The sequence below is a fragment of the Podarcis muralis genome, chromosome 11 (genome assembly GCF_964188315.1).
Source record: "Podarcis muralis chromosome 11, rPodMur119.hap1.1, whole genome shotgun sequence".
NCBI classification, from domain to species: domain Eukaryota; kingdom Metazoa; phylum Chordata; class Lepidosauria; order Squamata; family Lacertidae; genus Podarcis; species Podarcis muralis.
This window is the reverse complement of record NC_135665.1, coordinates 66,582,028-66,603,141: the sequence shown is the minus strand read 5'-3', so window position 1 is coordinate 66,603,141 and position 21,114 is coordinate 66,582,028. Positions and strand designations below refer to the sequence as shown.

General features: G+C 46.9%; 1 long non-coding RNA gene across 1 annotated transcript; it reads left to right on the top strand.

Moving 5' to 3' along the window:
- Positions 1-1,633: 1,633 nt before the first annotated feature.
- LOC144329250 (uncharacterized) lies at positions 1,634-8,959 on the top strand. Its single transcript, XR_013394741.1, has 2 exons — positions 1,634-3,283; positions 3,316-8,959. It is a non-coding gene; the product is annotated as an uncharacterized LOC144329250 (long non-coding RNA).
- Positions 8,960-21,114: the final 12,155 nt, after the last annotated feature.

The window sequence follows — 21,114 nt, the reverse complement described above, 5'->3', positions numbered from 1 at the left end:
GGAGGATGGGAGGCTAAAGAGGATGGGGGAAATTCATGGGGCAGAGGGCTTTCGAAGGCTGGGAGCCACAGCGGCTGATGCTCTGTCTCCACAACTGGAGGCAGCGATGCGCCTGAATCCCCATTGCTGGAAACTGTGGGAGGGGAAAGTGCCGCTCTTGGGCTGGGGTCCTGCTTGTGTCTTTCCTGTAATGAGCAACTGGTCAGCCTCAGGGAGATCCAGCAGGTTCCTCTGATGTTCTTCGGCATCTGGGATAGCAAGAGACTCTTAATCTCAGGGTTGTGGATTCAAGTCCCACATTGGGCAAAGGATTCCTGCATTGCAGGCGGTGGGACTAGATGACCCTCACAGCCCCTCCCAACTCTACCGTTTTAGCTGGCCTTGGCTCACACCTCACAGAACAACATCTGGCCTGCTGGATCAAACCCAAGTGCCCCCCCCCAGGCCAGCAGCACTCACCCTGTTTGCCCAGTGGCTGGTCAGGGGCTTCAAGGAAGCCAACCAGCCCTTCCTGCTGTTGTCCCTCAGCAACTAATATCTGCAGGTAGGCTGCCTCTGCAAAAGGAGGTTCATGGCAGAGCTCACGGTCTCCTTCAGAAGCACAGATGGTGCATCTACCGCCTCCGAACTTTATCTGAGGCAACCCTTCCTGAATCCCGAAAAGGTTTTCAACCTTCGAGGGGGACAGTAGACATGATTCTCACCGCTCAACAGCTTCAAGAAAAATGCAGAGAGCCCAACCAACCCCTGCATACAGCTTTTATTGACCTAAGGCCTTTGACACTTAAAATCTTAATGCACTGTGGACTGTCCTTCTGAAAATTGGCTGCCCAGATAAATTTGTGAACATCCTTTGGCTCCTCCATGATAATGTGACAGCAACAATCACAGATAACAATGGCTCTCAAAGTGAACCATTTACAGTGAGATCAGACGTTAAACAGATTGTGTTATCGTCTCAACTCTATTTATTATTTTCATTGCCATGATTATACACTTTGTCGAAGGGAAACTCCCCACCAGAGTAGAAATCATACATTGAACAGATGGAAAGCTCTTTAATCTGCACAGGCTGGAAGCAAAGAGTAAGGTTACCGTAACTTCCGTCACAGAGCCTCAGTATGCTGATGACAACGTAGTGTACGCACGCTCAGAGGATGACCTCCAAACCATCCTAAATATCTTCACAGAAGCTTACAGAAAGCATGGCCTATCACTCAACACCCAAAAAACCAAAGTGCTGCACAAACAAGTACAAAATAACCCCTTTGCAGCACCACAAATCCAACTCAATGGTGTAACGTTGGAAAATGCCAATCATTTCTCCTACCTGGGCAGTTATCTTTCCACAAGAGCCAACATTGATGCCGAAAACCAGCATAGCCTGAGCTCTGCGAGTGCAGCTTTCTCCCGATTGATGTGCAGATTGTTTGAGGTCTAGGACATTTGCACGGAAACCAAAATACTTGTTTACAAAGCTATTGTACTACCAACCTTACCGGATGCTTGTGAAATGTGGACCGCTTATAAACGCCATCTCCAACCCCTCAAAAGATTCCATCAATGGTGTCTCTGAAATTTTTTACACATGACTTGGGAAGACAGGTGAACTAATGCCAGTGTACTGGAAGAAGCTGTAGCAGGAACCCCCCCACCCCAATCATTCTGCTTGTACAAACTTCACACACACACACACTCACACACTACATACGCCACATTTCAGTTATAAATTCATAGAAAATCAACCATACATCGGATTTGCACTGTTCCAGTTTTATTTTACTCCATATGACAAGAACTAACAAAGGGGGGTGACTTATTCCTGGTCAGCCATAATCCCTCCACCATCCCAGCACATCCCAGCACATCTGCAGGAGCCCTGCCCAGATGATCCCAGACAGAAGACAATCAAATGACAAAGAACTTGCATATGGTAGTGGATTCAGCACAGACTGAAACAAAGGACAATGATCAGATCTTCCCTCTGGGGGGCAGGAAACTGCAAACTCCCCTTTGTCACCTGGAAAGTACTCATGGGGAGGGGGAAAGGAGGAACCAGCCAGGTGACAGGACACTCAGGTTACCACCACAACTCCTCCCTCAACCCCTCATTTCTGTAACGTATGCATGATGTTTCTGGGGGTGGGCTTGACCTAGAGGAGGGGAATTTCAAAAGTTTTTATAAGGTCTTGCAGCCCATTGTTCTGGGTCTTTTCCTCTCTCTTGCTAGTGAGGGGAACACCCTGTTGCAACAGTTCAATAAAGGCCAAGCCTACAGGCTGCTGTTTTGCTCCAAGTTATCCTGGTTGGTGTCTTTGTTTTTGTCCAAGAGAGCCCTCAGATTTTTTCCGTTAACAGTTGGCGACCACGAAGGGACACTTGGTTCTCCTGCAAAGGTGAGAGGGGAGATAGAGGGGATCAGGCGCCACTGGGCAACCTTAGCCCAGGGATCCTTCTTCCTCTCCCTGCCTCCTCTTTGTGGGCGGTAATCAATCGTCACCAAAAGCTCAACCAGGGGAGCAAAGGCGAGGTCAAGCCGGCTAAAAAGAAAAGGATCCGCGGGGGACATCTTCGAACGTGAGTATGGTTTGAAGTAAATACATTGGGAGGGGGGTGGAAAAGGAACATCTCCACGACAGCCAGACTTTCCTTCTTTCATTTCTGACGTTGCCCTTCGGAGTCGGCCGGGAACGTTCTAGCTATATCCTTTTCTCCCCCGACGCTCCCCTTTCGGAAAGTGGCCAGGGAGGTCGGGAACTTTACTGTCTGACGTTATCTCTCGGAGTCGTCTAGGTACGTCAAAACCTTTCTCTGTCTCTCCCCTCAATTTCTTACGCGGAACGTGTCCGGGGAAATTGTGGTACTTTTACTGTCTTCCGGCATTACCTCTCAGAGTCGTCCGGGTATGTCTTAATCTATCTGTCCTTTTCTCCCCCGTTTTCCGTCTTGGAATTGGTCCGGGAAAGCGTGGCCCTTTGTTACTTCTCTGACGTCCTTCCCTCGGAGTCGTCCGGTGGCGTCTTTTCAAAAGTATTTCAACGCAAGGTCATTTGCTTCCTTTCAAACCTTGGTTGTTTTCTCGGACCCCGATCTGGCACTGCATTGCACAGGCGTCCAGTAGGGAGCCCGAACTTAGTCCAAAAGGCTAGGCAGGAGGCTGTTGTGGAGGGTAGAAGGGGTGGCAGAAACTTTCTCGGGTCTAGGTGTCCCGTGGCAGACGGGCCAAGGTGTCCCGTGGCAGAAACTTTCTCGGGCCAAGGTGTCCCGTGGCAGACGGGCCAAGGTGTCCCGTGGCAGAAACTTTCTCGGGCCAAGGTGTCCCGTGGCAGACGGGCCAAGGTGTCCCGTGGCAGAAACTTTCTCGGGCCAAGGTGTCCCGTGGCAGACGGGCCAAGGTGTCCCGTGGATGAAGTTTGAGTTCATGTATAAGGCTTCTTGAAATGGAATTGCAACTTGAAGATAGGTGAAAGCTGTGATAGTCTAAGGTATTCCAAACACTGAGGATCTTCTCTATCCCCCTTTCTTTCCCATTGCCCCTCCTCCCTTGTGTGTGTGTGTCCACTCTTTCTGTCTTTAGCGTACTTCGTTAACGAAAAAAAGCCCAATAATAACATATGAGAGAATGGGAGCTCACTAAACACCCTAGCTGGACTCCTCCTGGCAACAAAGCTTCCATGAAGCCTTTTGCCCAAGAGAGGACTCTAATATGCCCCTCCAGCTTGTCATCTCCAATTAGAGAAAAAATAGAAATAAAATAAAGGGGGGGAAATGGTCAAGTTTGTGTTGTTAAACTGTAGCCTAGAGCTGGAACATGAAACTGTAAACTTAATGGTGCACAGAAGGCAGTAGATATAACAGCCCATGTTCTTAAATGCACATAGTTTTAAATTGCAAGCTTGCTTCAAAAAATCTTAAATCTAAGGAAGCCATGTTGTGCCTTATCAATCTTAAAACAAAACAAAATGGAGAATGGAGTGTGCAAATGTTTGTTGTTTGAGAGAGGCTCTAAAAGAGAGTTTCCCTCCCAAGTGGTGAAATCCTGTATACGTGCTACTTGTGTTCTGAAAGGGGGATTACCCCACCTCTTTCTTCTAGTTTTAAGTGAGGAGGGTGATTTTAAGTCTAATGGTAAATGATGTTTTGTTGTAATTTTTGAGTTTGCTCCAATCTATTTTGGAAGGAGAAGTTAACCTAATGTTTCTGCTGCAAAAGCCTAGTTGAGCACAACTGCTCTCTCAAGCTAAAATGCAGTGTATGTATTTCATTAAGCATATGCCTATAAAAGTATGGTGTTCATTCTAAGAAAAAATATTTGAGTCCAGTTTTAACTTTGATTTGGTTTGACAGAAGAGTTATTGTAAGGCTCCTGATATCAGTCTCTATAAGACTTCATGGCCTCTTTTGTTAGAAAATGCCCCCCTCCCCCTTGATTCACTCTGCCTCTTTCAGTTGTTTTCTCCCTTCTTACTTCTGTGCCAGGTAAATTTACTCCCGAGTAAGCTTCCTTTAAAGGAAACTGCAAAGAGGGGAGGGGACAACACTTGTGTATTCCCTTTAAAAAAATCAAATCTAGGGCTGCTTTAACTGTGCTTTATAAGAGATCCTCTCCCTATCTTACGAAAACTGTTCACTTCTTCCTTAAATATCATTTCAAACTCACTCAAACTATCTTAAGATCTGCAAAAAGGGTTCTGTGTAAAGTTATGTACTTTTATTTTCCTCTTCCTTAGTACATGATATGAGCATAGATGTTTCCTTTCCCAGCTGTAAATCTGTACTTAAATGTGTATGCCTCTTTGGTAGTACAAATCTTGCTGCGAAATCTTGCTGTGAACCCTATATTTTGGAGGGTTGGACTAGATGACCCCAGGGTCCCCTTTCAACTCTCCCAATTTGTGGCTGTGTGGAAGGCTATGTGTCTGCAAGCATTGGAGGGTAATTCTTAAATTCTGGTGTGGTAATGGAACTGAAATTCAGCCTAGCTTTGCTCTTTAGTTTTAAAAGGTGAGAGGTGAAGCCCAACTGGTAATATCAAGCATTTGAGTGATTACAGTGTTTATCATTTTGTCTACTATTTAAAAATCAGATTTAAAAGTCTACTCAAAGTTTAAGCACATACAAATGAATAATCAAGTAGAATTAGCCTTGACCATTCCTGTAAATAAAGGGCAGTAAATAATAATATTAATAATAATAATAATATTTTTTGTCTGCAAATGGTAAGGCTGAAATGGCTGAGAATGTTAAAAAAAATAATAAAGAAAAAATCCTATGAATTCTGATCCTCTGGCCATTTTTTCCCATATATAAGGGCGTGGCATTGTTCTGCGAATAGCCAGAGGGATATTAGCCCTTTCCTGTACATAAAGGAAGCAGTCTCGTTTGCTTGGGCTGAAATTGCTAGCTTTGGTGAATACTTAAATTGCTGAGTTTCTCTTTTGTTTAAAATCAAACCCTGTTTTCAAAATCTACTCCTTACCCTTCCTTTCCCTTATTCAAATGGTAATTTAGCCAAAGGATGCAACATTCTCAATAGTATAAAAGGTTTGCTGAGACATGAACTCTGCACATGCACAGAGGCTAGATCAGCTAAAGAAGAGAGAGAGAGGAAGGGGGGAACTGTAGGGTGGAGAGAGGAGGTTTTGAGAGCTTGCCTGCAGGGAGAAGCTTATCCAAATTTCCTTATGAAAAGAACTTGGAACCATTGGGGGAGATCATCCTTGATGTGTCTTTTGCTCCAGGGACTAATTAAGACAAAGGGGTTGGGTACTGGACCATCAAGGGTCAAGAGGTTGCCAGGTTTCAGGTCTTGACATGACGATTTCTTTTCACAGGTAAATATCAAAGCACTCCCACTGTGAGTTCCTCTCTTGAGTAGTTTGCCTCCCCAATGGGATTTAAATTTTATAACAGTTTTTTTTGTGTGTGTGTGTATGCCTATGCATTTTAGGAACAGCATTTCCTGACAGACTTCTCACATGAAATAATTTCCCCTTTTAACAGGATATGTGAACCCCATTAACAAAGTGTTTGTCCCTTCTTTTCTCCCACAGCACAAATGATAATGAGGGGATGCAAACAGTGATTTAAATACTCTATAAAAGTAATTGCATTTGTATTTCTTTTGTCTTTCTTCCCTTAAAGCCAAACAGTCACTTTCTTTCTGTTCAGCAAAACAAGTCTGAATCCCTGCTATATTAGTTGATTTTCCTCTATCTCTGACACTTTTTTAGGTTACAAATAATCTGTTTTTCATTTATTAATCAGTTTTTCATTGGGTTGTTAGAATGCCAAAGCAAGTTACTTCAGGTGACTTCAGGTTAAAAAAAAAAACAAAAACAAATTGCGTGTCTTAGCATTTATTTATTTTTGGTTCCTCATAGGTCATTTTGTATCTGTGTGTTCTACTTTGGGGACATGTTCATCACATATTGAAAGTCAGTTTCATGAAGTTCTTTTATCAGATAGCACATGGTGAATTTAAAGTTTTTTCCCCATGGTTTCCCCATTTTTTTCAGTCTAGTAGTAATCTGCGTGGTTTTGATAATATATTTAATAATAATTCTTTTCTAAATCTGATGTCTTTGTGTCAAGTTTGTTTTCATCTGACTGGTAATCTAATTTTTTGCTTTCTTTGTATTTTTTAACCTTTGTATTTTTTACAGTTCTCTTTCTATACATGTGGAGTAGTTTTTATTTTATAATATGAAAAGAACAACAACAACAAAAACTAAGTGAAGGAAAGCAAACAAACTTAGCAGATAATAACAGTAATTATGTGGAAATGTGATAATAATATTGAAATGAATAAAATGCTTAATGTGCTAAGATTGTTATTATTTGAGCTTCCCATGGAAACTGGAGGACATCCTTTTTGCCTTTTGCCCCTTCCTTGTCTAACTGTGTCTTTAAGTCTCCCCAAAAAACCCTGCCCCCTTACAGGATATCACTTCTACAGATGTGCAATGATGAAAAGCAGCAACAACCCCTCAGTTCTTCGCCATCACAAGACCTGCAACACCAGAGTTTTCAAAGTGGCCACAGCTATCTCTTTAAAATGATATAGACTGATGGGGAGTGGGGCTGACAAAGGGGGGAGGACTTGAATTGCAAGGACATTTTCCCACTTTTGAACCTTAAGACTGTGCTCCAGGATTCAAAAGATACATGTGTAAAAGATCACAATTGTGTCAAGATATGCAACTGATATTTAATTAGTTTTTTTTGTATTATGTGTTATTATGTAAGAATGTTGAAATGTGTCTGACAGTGTGATTTCCACAAAGGGGGGTATTTTTGTGTGTAATTTTTATGTTTAATGTCTTATTGCTTGCACACCAATTCTCATGCATTTTATACTTTCTGATAGCTCACACTATTGTGTAGTCCAATGTTTAGATAACCACATTTCATTGTCCCACCTGGCACTCTGCCAACTTTCCCTGTCCATTTTAAAATGTGCTAAAACTTGCTTTACCAAGGAGAAGTTTATAAGATACATGAAGGTGCACATGCTTTGGTTTAGCAGGAATGATCCCTTATAGAGTTAAATTGACTTATTTGGACAAAGTGCCCTTTTAAGAACGGTTTTCCTTTAACAGATTGGTTTGAAACGTTGAGAACCATGGGCACATAAATTCAAATTGGACTCAGTTTGAATTGGGCAAGTGTATCCAGGCTGCAATTAGCTTTTTGGTCCTTAAAGTGCAAGTGAGCAACTTCCCAGGATGCAAGACCAGAGCCTGTAATAATAATAAGAAATCCCATGGATTTTGGCCAAGGCAAAGGCATTTCTCTCAGGACGTGTCTGAAACCTGTGCCAGCTGTGGTGGGTGCCAGGCTACATGATAAATATGAAAGCCCTAAGTGGATTCACCAGGGATTGCCACTACTGCGACACCATGCCGATGTGAGACCACAGAAGAGCTACCTTGACACCTGAGAACACACAAATGGCGGGGGGGAAGCAAACTGCACTTTTCAGTCATTAGTGGACCTTCCTGCCTAAATGTAAAGCATAGATCACTATTGAGGAAATATTTCTTCCAAGGTACTAGAATGCCACAAGTAACTGAGCAACAAAATATTAATTTTACATGATATCCTATGTCTAACTATGTGCACTGTTACACCATTATATTTCTATGCAAATATCCTTAAGAAGCATGACATCCAAGTCCCTTTCACGTTCACATGGACACACGGAGAATACCAGGTTATTATTTACCACCTTAAATTGTGCGGAGAAAAGGATTGCAAAGTAGCCACCTTTGCAATCTTATCTCCGAAGGGGGGAACTGTAGCAGGAACCCCCCCACCCCAATCATTCTGCTTGTACAAACTTCACACACACACACACTCACACACTACATACGCCACATTTCAGTTATAAATTCATAGAAAATCAACCATACATCGGATTTGCACTGTTCCAGTTTTATTTTACTCCATATGACAAGAACTAACAAAGGGGGGTGACTTATTCCTGGTCAGCCATAATCCCTCCACCATCCCAGCACATCCCAGCACATCTGCAGGAGCCCTGCCCAGATGATCCCAGACAGAAGACAATCAAATGACAAAGAACTTGCATATGGTAGTGGATTCAGCACAGACTGAAACAAAGGACAATGATCAGATCTTCCCTCTGGGGGGCAGGAAACTGCAAACTCCCCTTTGTCACCTGGAAAGTACTCATGGGGAGGGGGAAAGGAGGAACCAGCCAGGTGACAGGACACTCAGGTTACCACCACAACTCCTCCCTCAACCCCTCATTTCTGTAACGTATGCATGATGTTTCTGGGGGTGGGCTTGACCTAGAGGAGGGGAATTTCAAAAGTTTTTATAAGGTCTTGCAGCCCATTGTTCTGGGTCTTTTCCTCTCTCTTGCTAGTGAGGGGAACACCCTGTTGCAACAGTTCAATAAAGGCCAAGCCTACAGGCTGCTGTTTTGCTCCAAGTTATCCTGGTTGGTGTCTTTGTTTTTGTCCAAGAGAGCCCTCAGATTTTTTCCGTTAACAAAGCAAAGACCACCATTGTCAAAGCAATGATTCTTCAACATCAACTTCATTGGACTGGTCATGTTGTTTTGATGCCTGATTGTCGTCTTCCAAAGCAACTATTCTATTCCAAACTTAAAAATGGAAAGCGTAATGCTGGTGGTCAACAAAAGAGGTTTAAAGGTGCCCTCAAGGTAAATATTTTAAAATGTAGTTTAAACACCAACAATTGGGAAACACTGGCCTCTGAGTGCTCCAATTGGAGAACAGCCTTGACCAAAGGTGTTCTGGGCTTTGAAGACACTGGAACTCAGGACAAAAGGGAGATACGTGCTAAGAGGAAGGCAGGCTTGGCAAACCCTCACCAGGATCAACTCCCACCTGGAAACCTATGTCCCCACTGTGGAAGGAAGTGTGGATCCAGAAGTGGCCTCCACAGTCACTTTGTTGTTGTTGTTGAGTTGTTTAGTCGTGTCCGACTCTTCGTGACCCCCTGGACCACCGCACGCCAGGCACTTCTGTCTTCACAGTCACTTACAGACACATTAATTAAGACTGTTTTCATGGAAGACAATCTTACTGGGCTGCGAGTGATCGCCAAAGAAGATAAGATTATAAATACTCATAGAATCATAGAATCATAGAATCATAGAGTTGGAAGAGACCACAAGGGCCATCGAGTCCAACCCCCTGCCAAGCAGGAAACACCATCAGAGCACTCCTGACATATGGTTGTCAAGCCTCTGCTTAAAGACCTCCAAAGAAGGAGACTCCACCACACTCCTTGGCAGCAAATTCCACTGTCGAACAGCTCTTACTGTCAGGAAGTTCTTCCTAATGTTTAGGTGGAATCTTCTTTCTTGTAGTTTGGATCCATTGCTCCGTGTCCGCTTCTCTGGAGCAGCAGAAAACAGCCTTTCTCCCTCCTCTATGTGACATCCTTTTATATATTTGAACATGGCTATCATATCACCCCTTAACCTCCTCTTCTCCAGGCTAAACATGCCCAGCTCCCTTAGCCGTTCCTCATAAGGCATCGTTTCCAGGCCTTTGACCATTTTGGTTGCCCTCCTCTGGACACGTTCCAGTTTGTCAGTGTCCTTCTTGAACTGTGGTGCCCAGAACTGGACACAGTACTCCAGGTGAGGTCTGACCAGAGCAGAATACAGTGGCACTATTACTTCCCTTGATCTAGATGCTATACTCCTATTGATGAGGCCCAGAATTGCATTGGCTTTTTTAGCTGCCGCGTCACACTGTTGGCTCATGTCAAGTTTGTGGTCAACCAAGACTCCTAGATCCTTTTCACATGTACTGCTCTCAAGCCAGGTGTCCCCCATCTTGTATTTGTGCCTCTCATTTTTTTTGCCCAAGTGCAATACTTTACATTTCTCCCTGTTAAAATTCATCTTGTTTGTTTTGGCCCAGTTCTCTAATCTGTCAAGGTCGTTTTGAAGTGTGATCCTGTCCTCTGGGGTGTTAGCCACCCCTCCCAGTTTGGTGTCATCTGCAAATTTGATCAGGATGCCCTTGAGTCCATCATCCAAGTCGTTGATAAAGATGTTGAATAAGACCGGGCCCAAGACAGAACCCTGTGGCACCCCACTAGTCACTCTTCTCCAGGATGAAGAGGAACCATTGATGAGCACCCTTTGGGTTCGGTCAGTCAGCCAGTTACAAATCCACTGAGTGGTAGCATAGTCAAGACCGCATTTTACCAGCTTCTTTACAAGAATATCATGGGGCACCTTGTCAAATGCCTTGCTGAAATCAAGGTAGACTACATCCACTGCGTTCCCTTCATCTACCAGGCTTGTAATTCTGTCAAAAAACGAGATCAGGTTAGTCTGACATGACTTATTTTTCAGAAATCCATGCTGACTATTGGTGATCACAGCATTCCTTTCTAGGTGCTCACAGACTGTTTGCTTAATGATCTGCTCCAGAATCTTCCCTAGTATTGATGTCAGACTGACTGGGCGGTAATTATTTGGGTCCTCTCTTTTCCCCTTTTTGAAAATAGGGACAACATTTGCCCTCCTCCAGTCTGCCGGGACTTCGCCTGTTCTCCAGGAATTCTCAAAGATGACTGCCAGTGGTTCTGAAATCACATCTGCCAGTTCTTTTAATACTCTTGGATGCAGTTCATCTGGCCCTGGAGACTTGAATACATCTAGACTAGCCAAGTATTCTTGTACTATCTCCTTAGTTATTCTGGGCTGTGTTTCCTCTGCTGAATCATTTGCTCCAAATTCTTCAGGTCGGGCATTGTTTTCTTTATCGGAGAAGACTGAGGCAAAGAAGGCATTGAGGAGTTCAGCCCTTTCTGTGTCCCCTGTTTGCATTTCACCATCTTCTCCTCTGAGTGACCCCACGGTTTCTTTGTTCTTCCTTTTGCTATGAACATACCCATAAAAGCCTTTTTTGTTGCTTTTAACCTCTCTAGCAAGCCTGAGTTCATTTTGTGCTTTAGCTTTTCTGAATTTGTGTCTACACGTGCTGGCTATTTGTTTGAATTCCTCTTTGGTGGTTTCCCCCCTTTTCCATTTTTTGTACACATCCTTTTTTAATCTTAACTCAGTTAAAAGTTCTTTAGATAGCCACCCTGGCTTCTTTAGGCACCTTCCATGTTTCCGTCTCATTGGTATTGCCTGAAGTTGTGCTTTTACTATCTCCCTCTTAACAAACTCCCAGCCATCTTGAACTCCCTTTCCTTTTAGTATTACTGTCCATGGGATCTCACCCAGCACTTCCCTAAGCTTTATGAAGTCGGCTTTCTTAAAGTCGAGAAATTGAGTCCTAGTATGCTTGGCTGCTCCTTTCCGCTGTATAGTAAACTTCAGAAGAGCATGATCACTCGCGCCTAATGATCCTTCCACTTCTACCCCACTAACCAGGTCATCAACATTGGTTAGGACCAGATCTAAAATGGCTGTTCCTCTTGTTGCTTCTCCCACTTTCTGGACAATGAAGTTGTCTGCAAGGGCAGTGAGGAATCTGTTTGACCTTATGCTCTTGGCTGAGTTTGACATCCAACAAATATCCGGGTAATTGAAGTCCCCCATTACTACTATCTCCCTTCCTTTTGCATGCTTGGCCATCTGTTCCAGGAAGGCATCATCTATGTCCTCCGTTTGGCTTGGGGATCTATAGTAAACTCCCACAATGAGGTCACTGTTATTCTTCTCTCCCTTAATTTTGACCCAAATGCTCTCACTTTGGCTTTGAGGTTCTAAATCTTGGATCTCTTCACAGGTATACACATCCCTGACATATAACGCCACTCCTCCTCCTTTCTTGTCTGGTCTGTTTCTTTGAAATAGATTGTATCCCTCCATTATTACATTCCAATCGTGGGATTTATCCCACCAGGTTTCAGTGATTCCTATTATGTCATATTTAGTTTGCTGTACCAGGAGCTCAAGCTCATCTTGTTTATTTCCCATGCTTTGCGCATTAGTGTACAGACATTGAAGTCCATTAATCATTCCCCCGTGTCTCTTATTTAAGGATTTTCTACTCCCACCACTAGGTCTGCATGCTCTTTGCTCCATTCGGTCTATGACATTTGGATGATCATCTTCATCAATTGATAGACTCCTACCTTCAGGAGCACTGTCTCCCTCCCCCACATTAGTCAGTTTAAAGCCCTCCTGATGAGGTTTCTGAGATTTTTTGCAAAAACATTCCTCCCAACCGTTGTGAGGTGCAGCCCATCGCTTGCCAGAAGTCCATCTTCAAGAAACTGCATTCCGTGATCTAAGAATCCAAACCGTTCCTGTTTGCACCATTTGCGAAGCCAGTTGTTCACTTCCACTATTTTTCCCTCTCTCCCTGGGCCACGTCGTTCAACTGGGAGGACAGATGAGATGACAATTTGTGCATTTAATTGCTTCAATTTCCTACCCAGAGCCTCGTAATCTCTTTTGATCTTCTGGAGGCTATTGCTTGCAGTGTCATTGGTTCCCACATGAACCAAGAGGAAGGGGTATTTGTCAGTGGGTTTTATGATTCCTTGCAGTCGTTCAGTTACATCTTGGATCTTAGCCCCGGGGAGACAGCACACTTCCCGAGACATCTTGTCAGGCCCACAGATCACTGCTTCTGTTCCCCTCAGTAGGGAATCCCCTATCACCACTACACGCCTCCTCTTAGGTCTGGTCGGGGTTCTTCTGTGAGCTGTCAGTTCCAAGGTCGCCTGGACATTCCCAGAGGACTGCCTTTGCTCCTCGTCTTCATATACCTGATCGACTGTAATGAGGGAGAGATCCTCAAATGGAGTCTGCTCTTCGTCTTCCATGCTAGGGGAAAGGACCTCAAAGCGATTGCGTATTTCTAAACAATCAGAGCGAACCCTGGGCCTCCTACTTCTTTGAGTCACGTTTCTCCATATATCTGGCTCCCGCGTTGGTGAACTAGCCACCTTCTCAGGGGAGTCCCCTGTCTCTTCCTTGGTGGAGACGGTGTGCTCTGTTGCTTCCAAGAAGAGTTCCAGCTCTCTAATTCTTTGGAGCGTAGCTACACGTTCCTCCAGTTGCTGGACTTTGTCTTTTAAGAGGGCAATCAACATGCAATTGCTGCAGGTAAAGCTGCCTGCAACCTTTGGCAAGATGGCAAACATTGCGCAGGAACCACAGGCGACTGCAGCTGTTCCCTCACCCTCCATCTTGAGAACGTGTCGTTGGGGGTGACTACAGTGGTCCTCTATCATAAAAAGTGTGGAGACAGGACAAATAAATCCCCCCCAAAAAACCTAGCTCTCCCCCAACAAATGTTTGAGACTAGCTCCCCTAAATCTAAAATATGGATCAAACTGCGCGCGCCGCTGCCCTAAAGCTCTGATAAGCTCCTCCCACAGCTAATCACCTACCTCAACAGAAGCCCTGCCCCCTCTGGCCTTTGCCCAGAGAGAGCAGCTAAACAGCCACAAGAAACTCACACAGGAAAACCCTTTTTGTTCCTTCTTCAGCTGCTGCCCTAAAGCTCTATTGATTTGTTAATCATATAATGTGTCTTTTGCTTTAATTGTGATGTTTAGTTTATGTTTTAGTTGTTCCTTTGTTAAGAGTGTTTTACAGATTGCTAAGAGTCAAGACCGGGTTCATGGGAGACCATCTGACTTGCCTAGGAGGAGTCGCCAGAGAAGAGGACAGCTAAAGAGGCCGATGGCCCGACTCTGACCCACGCAGCTTTGAGCCCTGCTCCGGGGCAGCCCTGAGTTGGAGGCGAAGGCGAATAATTATTAATAAAGGCAGGAAAGGGGTCTCTAGGGGCTCCCCCCGTCCGGTTTGCATTCGCCCCCTTGCAAGGCAGAGCAAAGCGGACCCGGCTCCGCAGCGCCACCTGGCGCCCGCCTGGCGCGCCGCCCGCCCGCCCGCCTTCCCGGTGGGAACAAGCGGGGCATTCTCTGGCCGGGCTGCTCCCTTCCCGGACCCCCGACGAGACCCCGCCCGGCCCGCCGCGCGCCCGTGCCAGGCAGGGCCCAGGCCTGGGCACCACCAGCTGCTAAAATTAGGCGGCGGGTGAGGCCAAGTGAGGGGAAGAGAGCCAGCCTTCTCCCTCCGGGGCCCCGACGGCTCCGTCGGGGGGGTGGGGTGCTGGCGGGGCTAAAGAAAGAGGGGCCGAGGCGCGACTCCTGCCCTGCAGAGCGCGGACCCTCCAGACCTCCCGGCCAAAGGGAAGAGCGCTTGGTGCCGCGCGCCGACCTGCGGAACTCCTTGCCACCAGCGTCGGGGGTGTCTCTAGCTTCAAGAGCAGCAGGGGGGCACCTTCCTCGGTCTGCGGGCCACACCCGCCTCTGAGCAACTATCCACAGGTGGGGGCAGAGACCAAAGCGGGAGGGGAAATGGATAACAATAACAATAATAATAATTTTTTATTTATACCCCGCCCATCTGGCTAAGTTTCCCCAGCCATTCTAGGTCACTTCCAATCGAGGGTTAAAAACAATACAGCATTAAATATTAAAAAACTTCCCTAAAAAGAGCTGCCTCCAGATGTCTTTTAAAGATAAGATAGCTGCTTAATTCCTTCACATCTGGTGGGAGGGTGTTCCACAGGGAGGGCGCCACTACCGAGAAGGCCCTCTGCCTGGTTCCTTGTAACTTGGCTTCTCACAGCGAGGGAACCGCCAGAAGGCCCTCGGGAGATGGACCCCGGTGTACGGGATGGAGACGCTCCTTTAGGTATATTGAGTGGAGGCTGTTTAGGGCTTTCAAGGTCAGTGCCAATACTTTGAATTGTGCTCAGAAACGTACTGGGAGCCAATGTAGGTCTTTCAGGACCGGTGTTATGTGGTCCCGGCGGCCGCTCCCAGTCACCAGTCTAGCTGCCGCAATCTGGATTAGTTGCAGTTTCCGGGTCACCTTCAAAGGGAGCCCCACGTAGAGCGCATGGGTTTTGAAGAAACTCGAACTCAGGACGCAAAGGAGAAACATGCTAAGAGGAAGGCACGCTTGGCAAACCCTCAGCGAGGAACGGGGTGTGTGTCAGCAAATGGGGGGCCTCGTGGCAAAGTTGGGCTGTTCAAGGGACTGAGCAGGAGCCCCACTTCGCCTTCCCCTTTCGATGGATTCCAGGCACCTCCGAGCAAACGGGGGCCCCATCGGCCTGCATGAAAAAGTTCTCTAGAGCAAATTTCTAAACTGCTTTTAGTTGTGTTTTCTACAGGATTTGTTGCTGCTGCTGTGTCTGCGCCCTGCCCCCCCCCCCCTCAGATTCAGCCAGTCACCCCTATACTCCGACACCCCCCATCTCGTGGCTCCCCCACCGAGGGGAGATTTGGGACCCCGCCCAGCGGAGGCCAGGGCCAGATACTGGGTACCTTGTCTCCCTCAGGCCTCCTTTGCTTTTGGGGGGGGGCACCTGGTGATCCCCAAAAACAGAAATGTTGGGCTACTTGGGCCTCTGGGCTGATCAAGAAAGACACAGCACATTTCATGGAACTGCAGAGTTGGAAAAGCCCCCCCCCCCCTATTTTCTGGTAAGAGAAGTGACTCTGGAGGCCACCTGGTCCATTTATTTCACAGGCTGCATCTTGGGCCGCATCCTGTGCTGGTCCTACGCAGAGCAGACCCATTGGGAGTACTAGACATGGTAAAGTGAGGTCCATTCATTTCAGTGCATCTCCTCTGAGTAAAAGTTATTTGGACCCAACACCTTAGCTTTCCTTTCTGCACTCCAAGGCTGAAATGTTTTGGTTCTTAGGAATATTCTGCCCGGGTGGCTCTTAAGTATAGCTGGCAATGGAGATGTTTTTAATATTGTTACAGTGTTTAATTCATAGTGGCGGCTGTTTTAAAATCTAATTTCTATATATATATTAACTTGCTTGTAAGTTTGAACTATAGCACCTGCTCTGTTTGGGGCAATGAACAAATTGGAAAAATAATACTTGTTTATGATCAGATTAGGACAATGGCTTCCTGTCCCAGTACCATTAACAAAGCAAAATGTGAGGTTTTATCGCTATTATTCATTTGACTTTCCCAACCACCTTTAAGGCAAAACTGCCTCTCAAAGCATTTTCCAAGCATACACAATGGAAATCCATAAAATCCAGCAATAAAATCAATGAATGTCTAAAATATCCATTTCCATCCAGGGTACTCAGACCAGAGCACCTTTCAAGGAAAAAATAAGGCACTTAGCTTATAAACCATGTCCAGTTGAGATAGCTTAGCCCTCAAAGGCCATGACAAAAAAGCAAGGTTTTAAGGCCCTTAAAATAAAACTCTCATTTATGTATTTATAATCTATCTTATCATAGCTTTTACTATACGGACAAAGGTCTGTATAGTAAAAGTTCTGGTTTTCCCAGTAGTGATGTATGGAAGTGAGAGCTGGACCATCAAGAAGGCTGATCGCCGAAGAATTGATGCTTTTGAATTCTGGTGCTGGAGGAGACTCTTGAGAGTCCCATGGACTGCAAGAAGAGCAAACCTCTCCATTCTGAAGGAAATAAGCCCTGAATGCTCACTGGAAGGACAGATCCTGAAGCTGAGGCTCCAATACTTTGGCCACGTCATGGGAAGGGAAGACTCCCTGGAAAAGACCCTGATGTTGGGAAAGATGGAGGGCACAAGGAGAAGGGGACCACAGAGGACGAGATGGTGGGACAGTGTTCTGGAAGCTACAAACATGAGTCTGACCAAACTGTGGGAGGCAGTGGAAGACAGGAGGGCCTGGCGTGCTCTGGTCCAGGGGGTCACAAAGAGGCGGACACGACTAAACGACTAAACAACAGCAAATCTATCTATCACGGTGGTGTACAATGTATTAGGATAAAACCCAACAAAATAAACGCCCAGGTTTTGGAGATGGAGCCAGAGAGGCTCAGGATCTGAGCCCACACCTTGGATGAAGCACGCTCTCCCCCCCCCCCGGACTGGGAAAGACCTTTCTCTGCCCAAGACCCTGTGGGGTGCCCCCCCCCCAGTCAGTGTAGGACACAGATACTGGGCTGATGGCTCCTTTCACTCCCATCCACCTTCTAACACCACGTTGAGCCTGGGGGAGGGGAGCAGGACTCCCTGGGCAAGCAGTGGTGTAGCGCAGGTTGCCGGCGCTCGGGGCCATGCAAAGCGGGGTGGGAGGGAGGGAAACGGTCAGAGTGCGCATGCGCATTCAACTGCTAGATCATAGCAGTAGAGATAAGAAAAGATTTCCGTTGTCTATAGAGGTCTCTTCCTGGAGAAGCCGTTTTCAACAGAGCCCAGTGATGGAATTACATAGAGTGGTACCTCGCAAGACGAATGCCTCGCAAGACCAAAAACTCGCTAGACGAAAGGGTTTTTGGTTTTTTGAGTTGCTTCGCAAGACGAATTTCCCTATGGGCTTGCTTCGCAAGACGAAAACGTCTTGCAAGTTTGTTTCCTTTTTCTTAAAACCGTTAATACAGTTGCGACTTGACTTTGAGGAGCAACTCATAGCACGTGGTGTGGTAGCCTTGTTTGAGGTTTTTGAAGACTTTGGTGATTTTTGAAGCTTTTCCAAAACTTTCCTGACACCGTGCTTCGCAAGACGAAAAAAATCGCAAGACGACAAAACTCGCGGAACGAATTAATTTCGTCTTGAGAGGCACCACTGTAGCTGTGTTGAGGCAGCACTGGGCACTGAAATTTTGTGCCCAGGGCAACCACCCGTGCCCCACTATGCCACTGCAGGCAAGGCAGGTCTCCTCACCCCTGGTTAGACGCACATGATGGATGGTAGCCTCACCTTCTGGTCATGAAGCTGGCCTGAAGCAGCCTCTGCTGCCCTCCCTCCGTCCAAAGGGGTCCTTTGCCTCGCTGACCTTTCTTGAGCCGCTTGCTGTGAGCAAAGATTTTTGGTTGTGTGTACACAGCCAGGTGGGGCTGTGGTCTAAACCATTGAGCCAAGGGCTTGCCGATCAAAAAGTTGGCGGTTCGAATCCCCGCGACGGGGTGAGCTCCCGTTGCTCGGTCCCTGCTCCTGCCAACCTAGCAGTTCAAAAGCATGTCAAAGTGTAAGTAGATCAATAGGTACCGCTCTGGCGGGAAGGTAAACGGCATTTCCGTGCGCTGCTCTGGTTCACCAGAAGCGGCTTAGTCCTGCTGGCCACATGACCCAGAAGCTGTACGCCGGCTCCCTCGGCCAGTAAAGTGAGATGAGCGCCGCAATCCCAGAGTCGTCCGCGACTGGACCTAACGGTCAGGGGTCCCTTTACCTTTACCCTAGCCAGGTGGCAACACACCTGTGAGTGGGACAGGGACCTACTCTGGCAACCGCAGGACAACAGCAGCTGAATGACTTGCTGTTCAGGATGGAGAAGGCCCCCAGATCTTCAGGCAAGGGTCTGGGGGCAACTGTGGCCGACAAAATAACTGACAGCACAACAAGAGAAGGGTCCCCTGGGCATTCTCACAGCACAGGCCCAGACTGGCACCCTCCCCAGAGGGGAGTGACAGCTCTAGAGGGGCAAAAGGACCCACCCACTTTGGCCATCCCAGCTTGACTTGTTCCACAATGTTTGCAGAAAGTCTGCCCACAGGTGGGGCTGATGTCTGGTTCTGTGCTTCTGATCTCACACCTGCACCCCTGGGTGCTGTGGCTCCTCAGAGAGGCCCAAGGCCACCTCTCAGCTCGCCCTGCTGACTGGGAGCTTACCTGATCTGAATTTCACTTGGTGTGCATGCAGTGCCCCCAGCTGGCCAAAGGCAGAACGGCACCTTTGCCCCACAGATGTGGAAACTGGGCAGCTCCTAGGCCTTGCAGAGAGAGAAGCTCCAGGAGCAGAAAACCTTAATGGGGATGAGCCAAGACGATTCAGACCCACTTGGGACCATCTAACCCGGCTTCCCGCTTCCCAGGGTGGTCACTCCGATGCCTGCAAAGCCCAGAAGCAGGGCAAAAATCTCCTCTGGCAAAGGCCTCTGGGAACGGGCATTCAGGGATAGACTGCGCCTGCACCTGGAGGCTTGTCGTGAGCTAACAGCCATCGGCAGCCTTCTTGCTCCTCCTCCATGGAGATGTCCAGTCCCCTTTGCAAAGCCATCTCGGTTCCTGGCTGTCACCACACCCCTGCCCGTCAGTTTCACTGGCTAAGCCCCCTGGAAAGGCTGCTACTCGAGAGTAAGGTCCTTGGGGAGTCCAGGGAAGGTGGATGAGTTTTAATAATTTGCTCTTTGGCTTTGATATTTGAGGCCACGGGAGGGAGAGGAGAAAGACGCCTTTTGCCTCTCTCCGGCTGAGATGGAAGGGCAAGCCTGGCTCACAGGAGCAGCATCTCCCTTGAATGTGTTGTAAGAATTTAAGGTCCCAAATATATAAATTAAATGTACATAAATGTACAAGGCAAACTCGTACATAAGTATATAAACCACGTGTCTGAAATAGTACAGGAGAACAATCCTGAAGCCATTTTGACTCTCCCAAATTGACCTCAAATATTTCTCTGCAAGGAGGAAGGAAATGGGAAAAGCTCTCCAATGTTCTTTGGACTGTAGGGGCTGCTTACACCTCCCTTTTCGGATACAGCCTGACAAGTATCTGTTCAGCTGAGCACACTCTCAATATGCAGAAGAGATTCAGAAACTAAGGATCTACCATCTCCGAGGAATGGCCAGGCTACCCAGAAAAGGCAACCAAGTAAGGCCTTATCAGGTATCCTGGCAGACAGGAGAGAAGCAACACACTCAAATTTCTGCTGGAGACCACCTCCTTCTGTGATGTATGTATGATGTTTTGGGGGGTGGTCTTGAGCGGGTGGCGCTGTGGGTTAAACCATAGAGCCTAGGTCTTGCAAATCAGAAGGTCGGTGGTTCGAATCCCCACGACAGGGTGAGCTCCCGTTGCTCAGTCCCTGCTCCTGCCAACATAGCAGTTCGAAAGCATGTCAAAGTGCAAGTAGATAAATAGGTACCACTCTGTCGGGAAGGTAAATGGTGTTTCTGTGCATTGCTCTGGTTCGCCAGAAGTGGCTTAGTCCTGCTGGCCACATGACCCGGAAGCTGTATGCCGGCTCCCTCGGCCAATAAAGCGAGATGAGCGCCGCAACCCCAGAGTCGGCCACGACTGGACCTAACGGTCAGGGGTCCCTTTACCTTAACCTTGAGCTACAGGGGAGGCAATTTCAAAAATCTATATAAAGGCTTGCACACCAGTGTTCTGGGTTCCTCCTCCCTCCTGCGTGTGGGGATTGGGGCCTTGTTGCAACAGTTTAATAAAGATCAGGCTTACTACCTGCTTTGCTTCTCAATATTCTCTGGTTGGCCTCTGTTATTTTCTCCTACCAATAGGGAACCCACTTAAGGACTCTATATGGGCTCTGGAATACCCCATGATGGGAAAAGGAGCAGGTTTTTCTTATAACAAGTGCAAGAGGGGATCTTTCCTATTCAGCATGCAATTCTTGCAATAAACGCCCCTAAGCTCAGAGTCTCTGTGGGATCAGATCCGGGCAAAGGGTCTCCTGCAGCAGGGAAAGTGTGTTAAGTCCCGCTTCCCACATCCCTGGGGGTTGGACTGAGGACCTTCGAGGGTCCCTCCCAACTCCACAGCGCCATCATTATCTGATTCTGCACCCTTCTCTGGGGGGAAGAGCAGGAGCTGTGGGCCAGATGAAGCCCCAGCTGCCCTAGGGAGAAGGACCCGT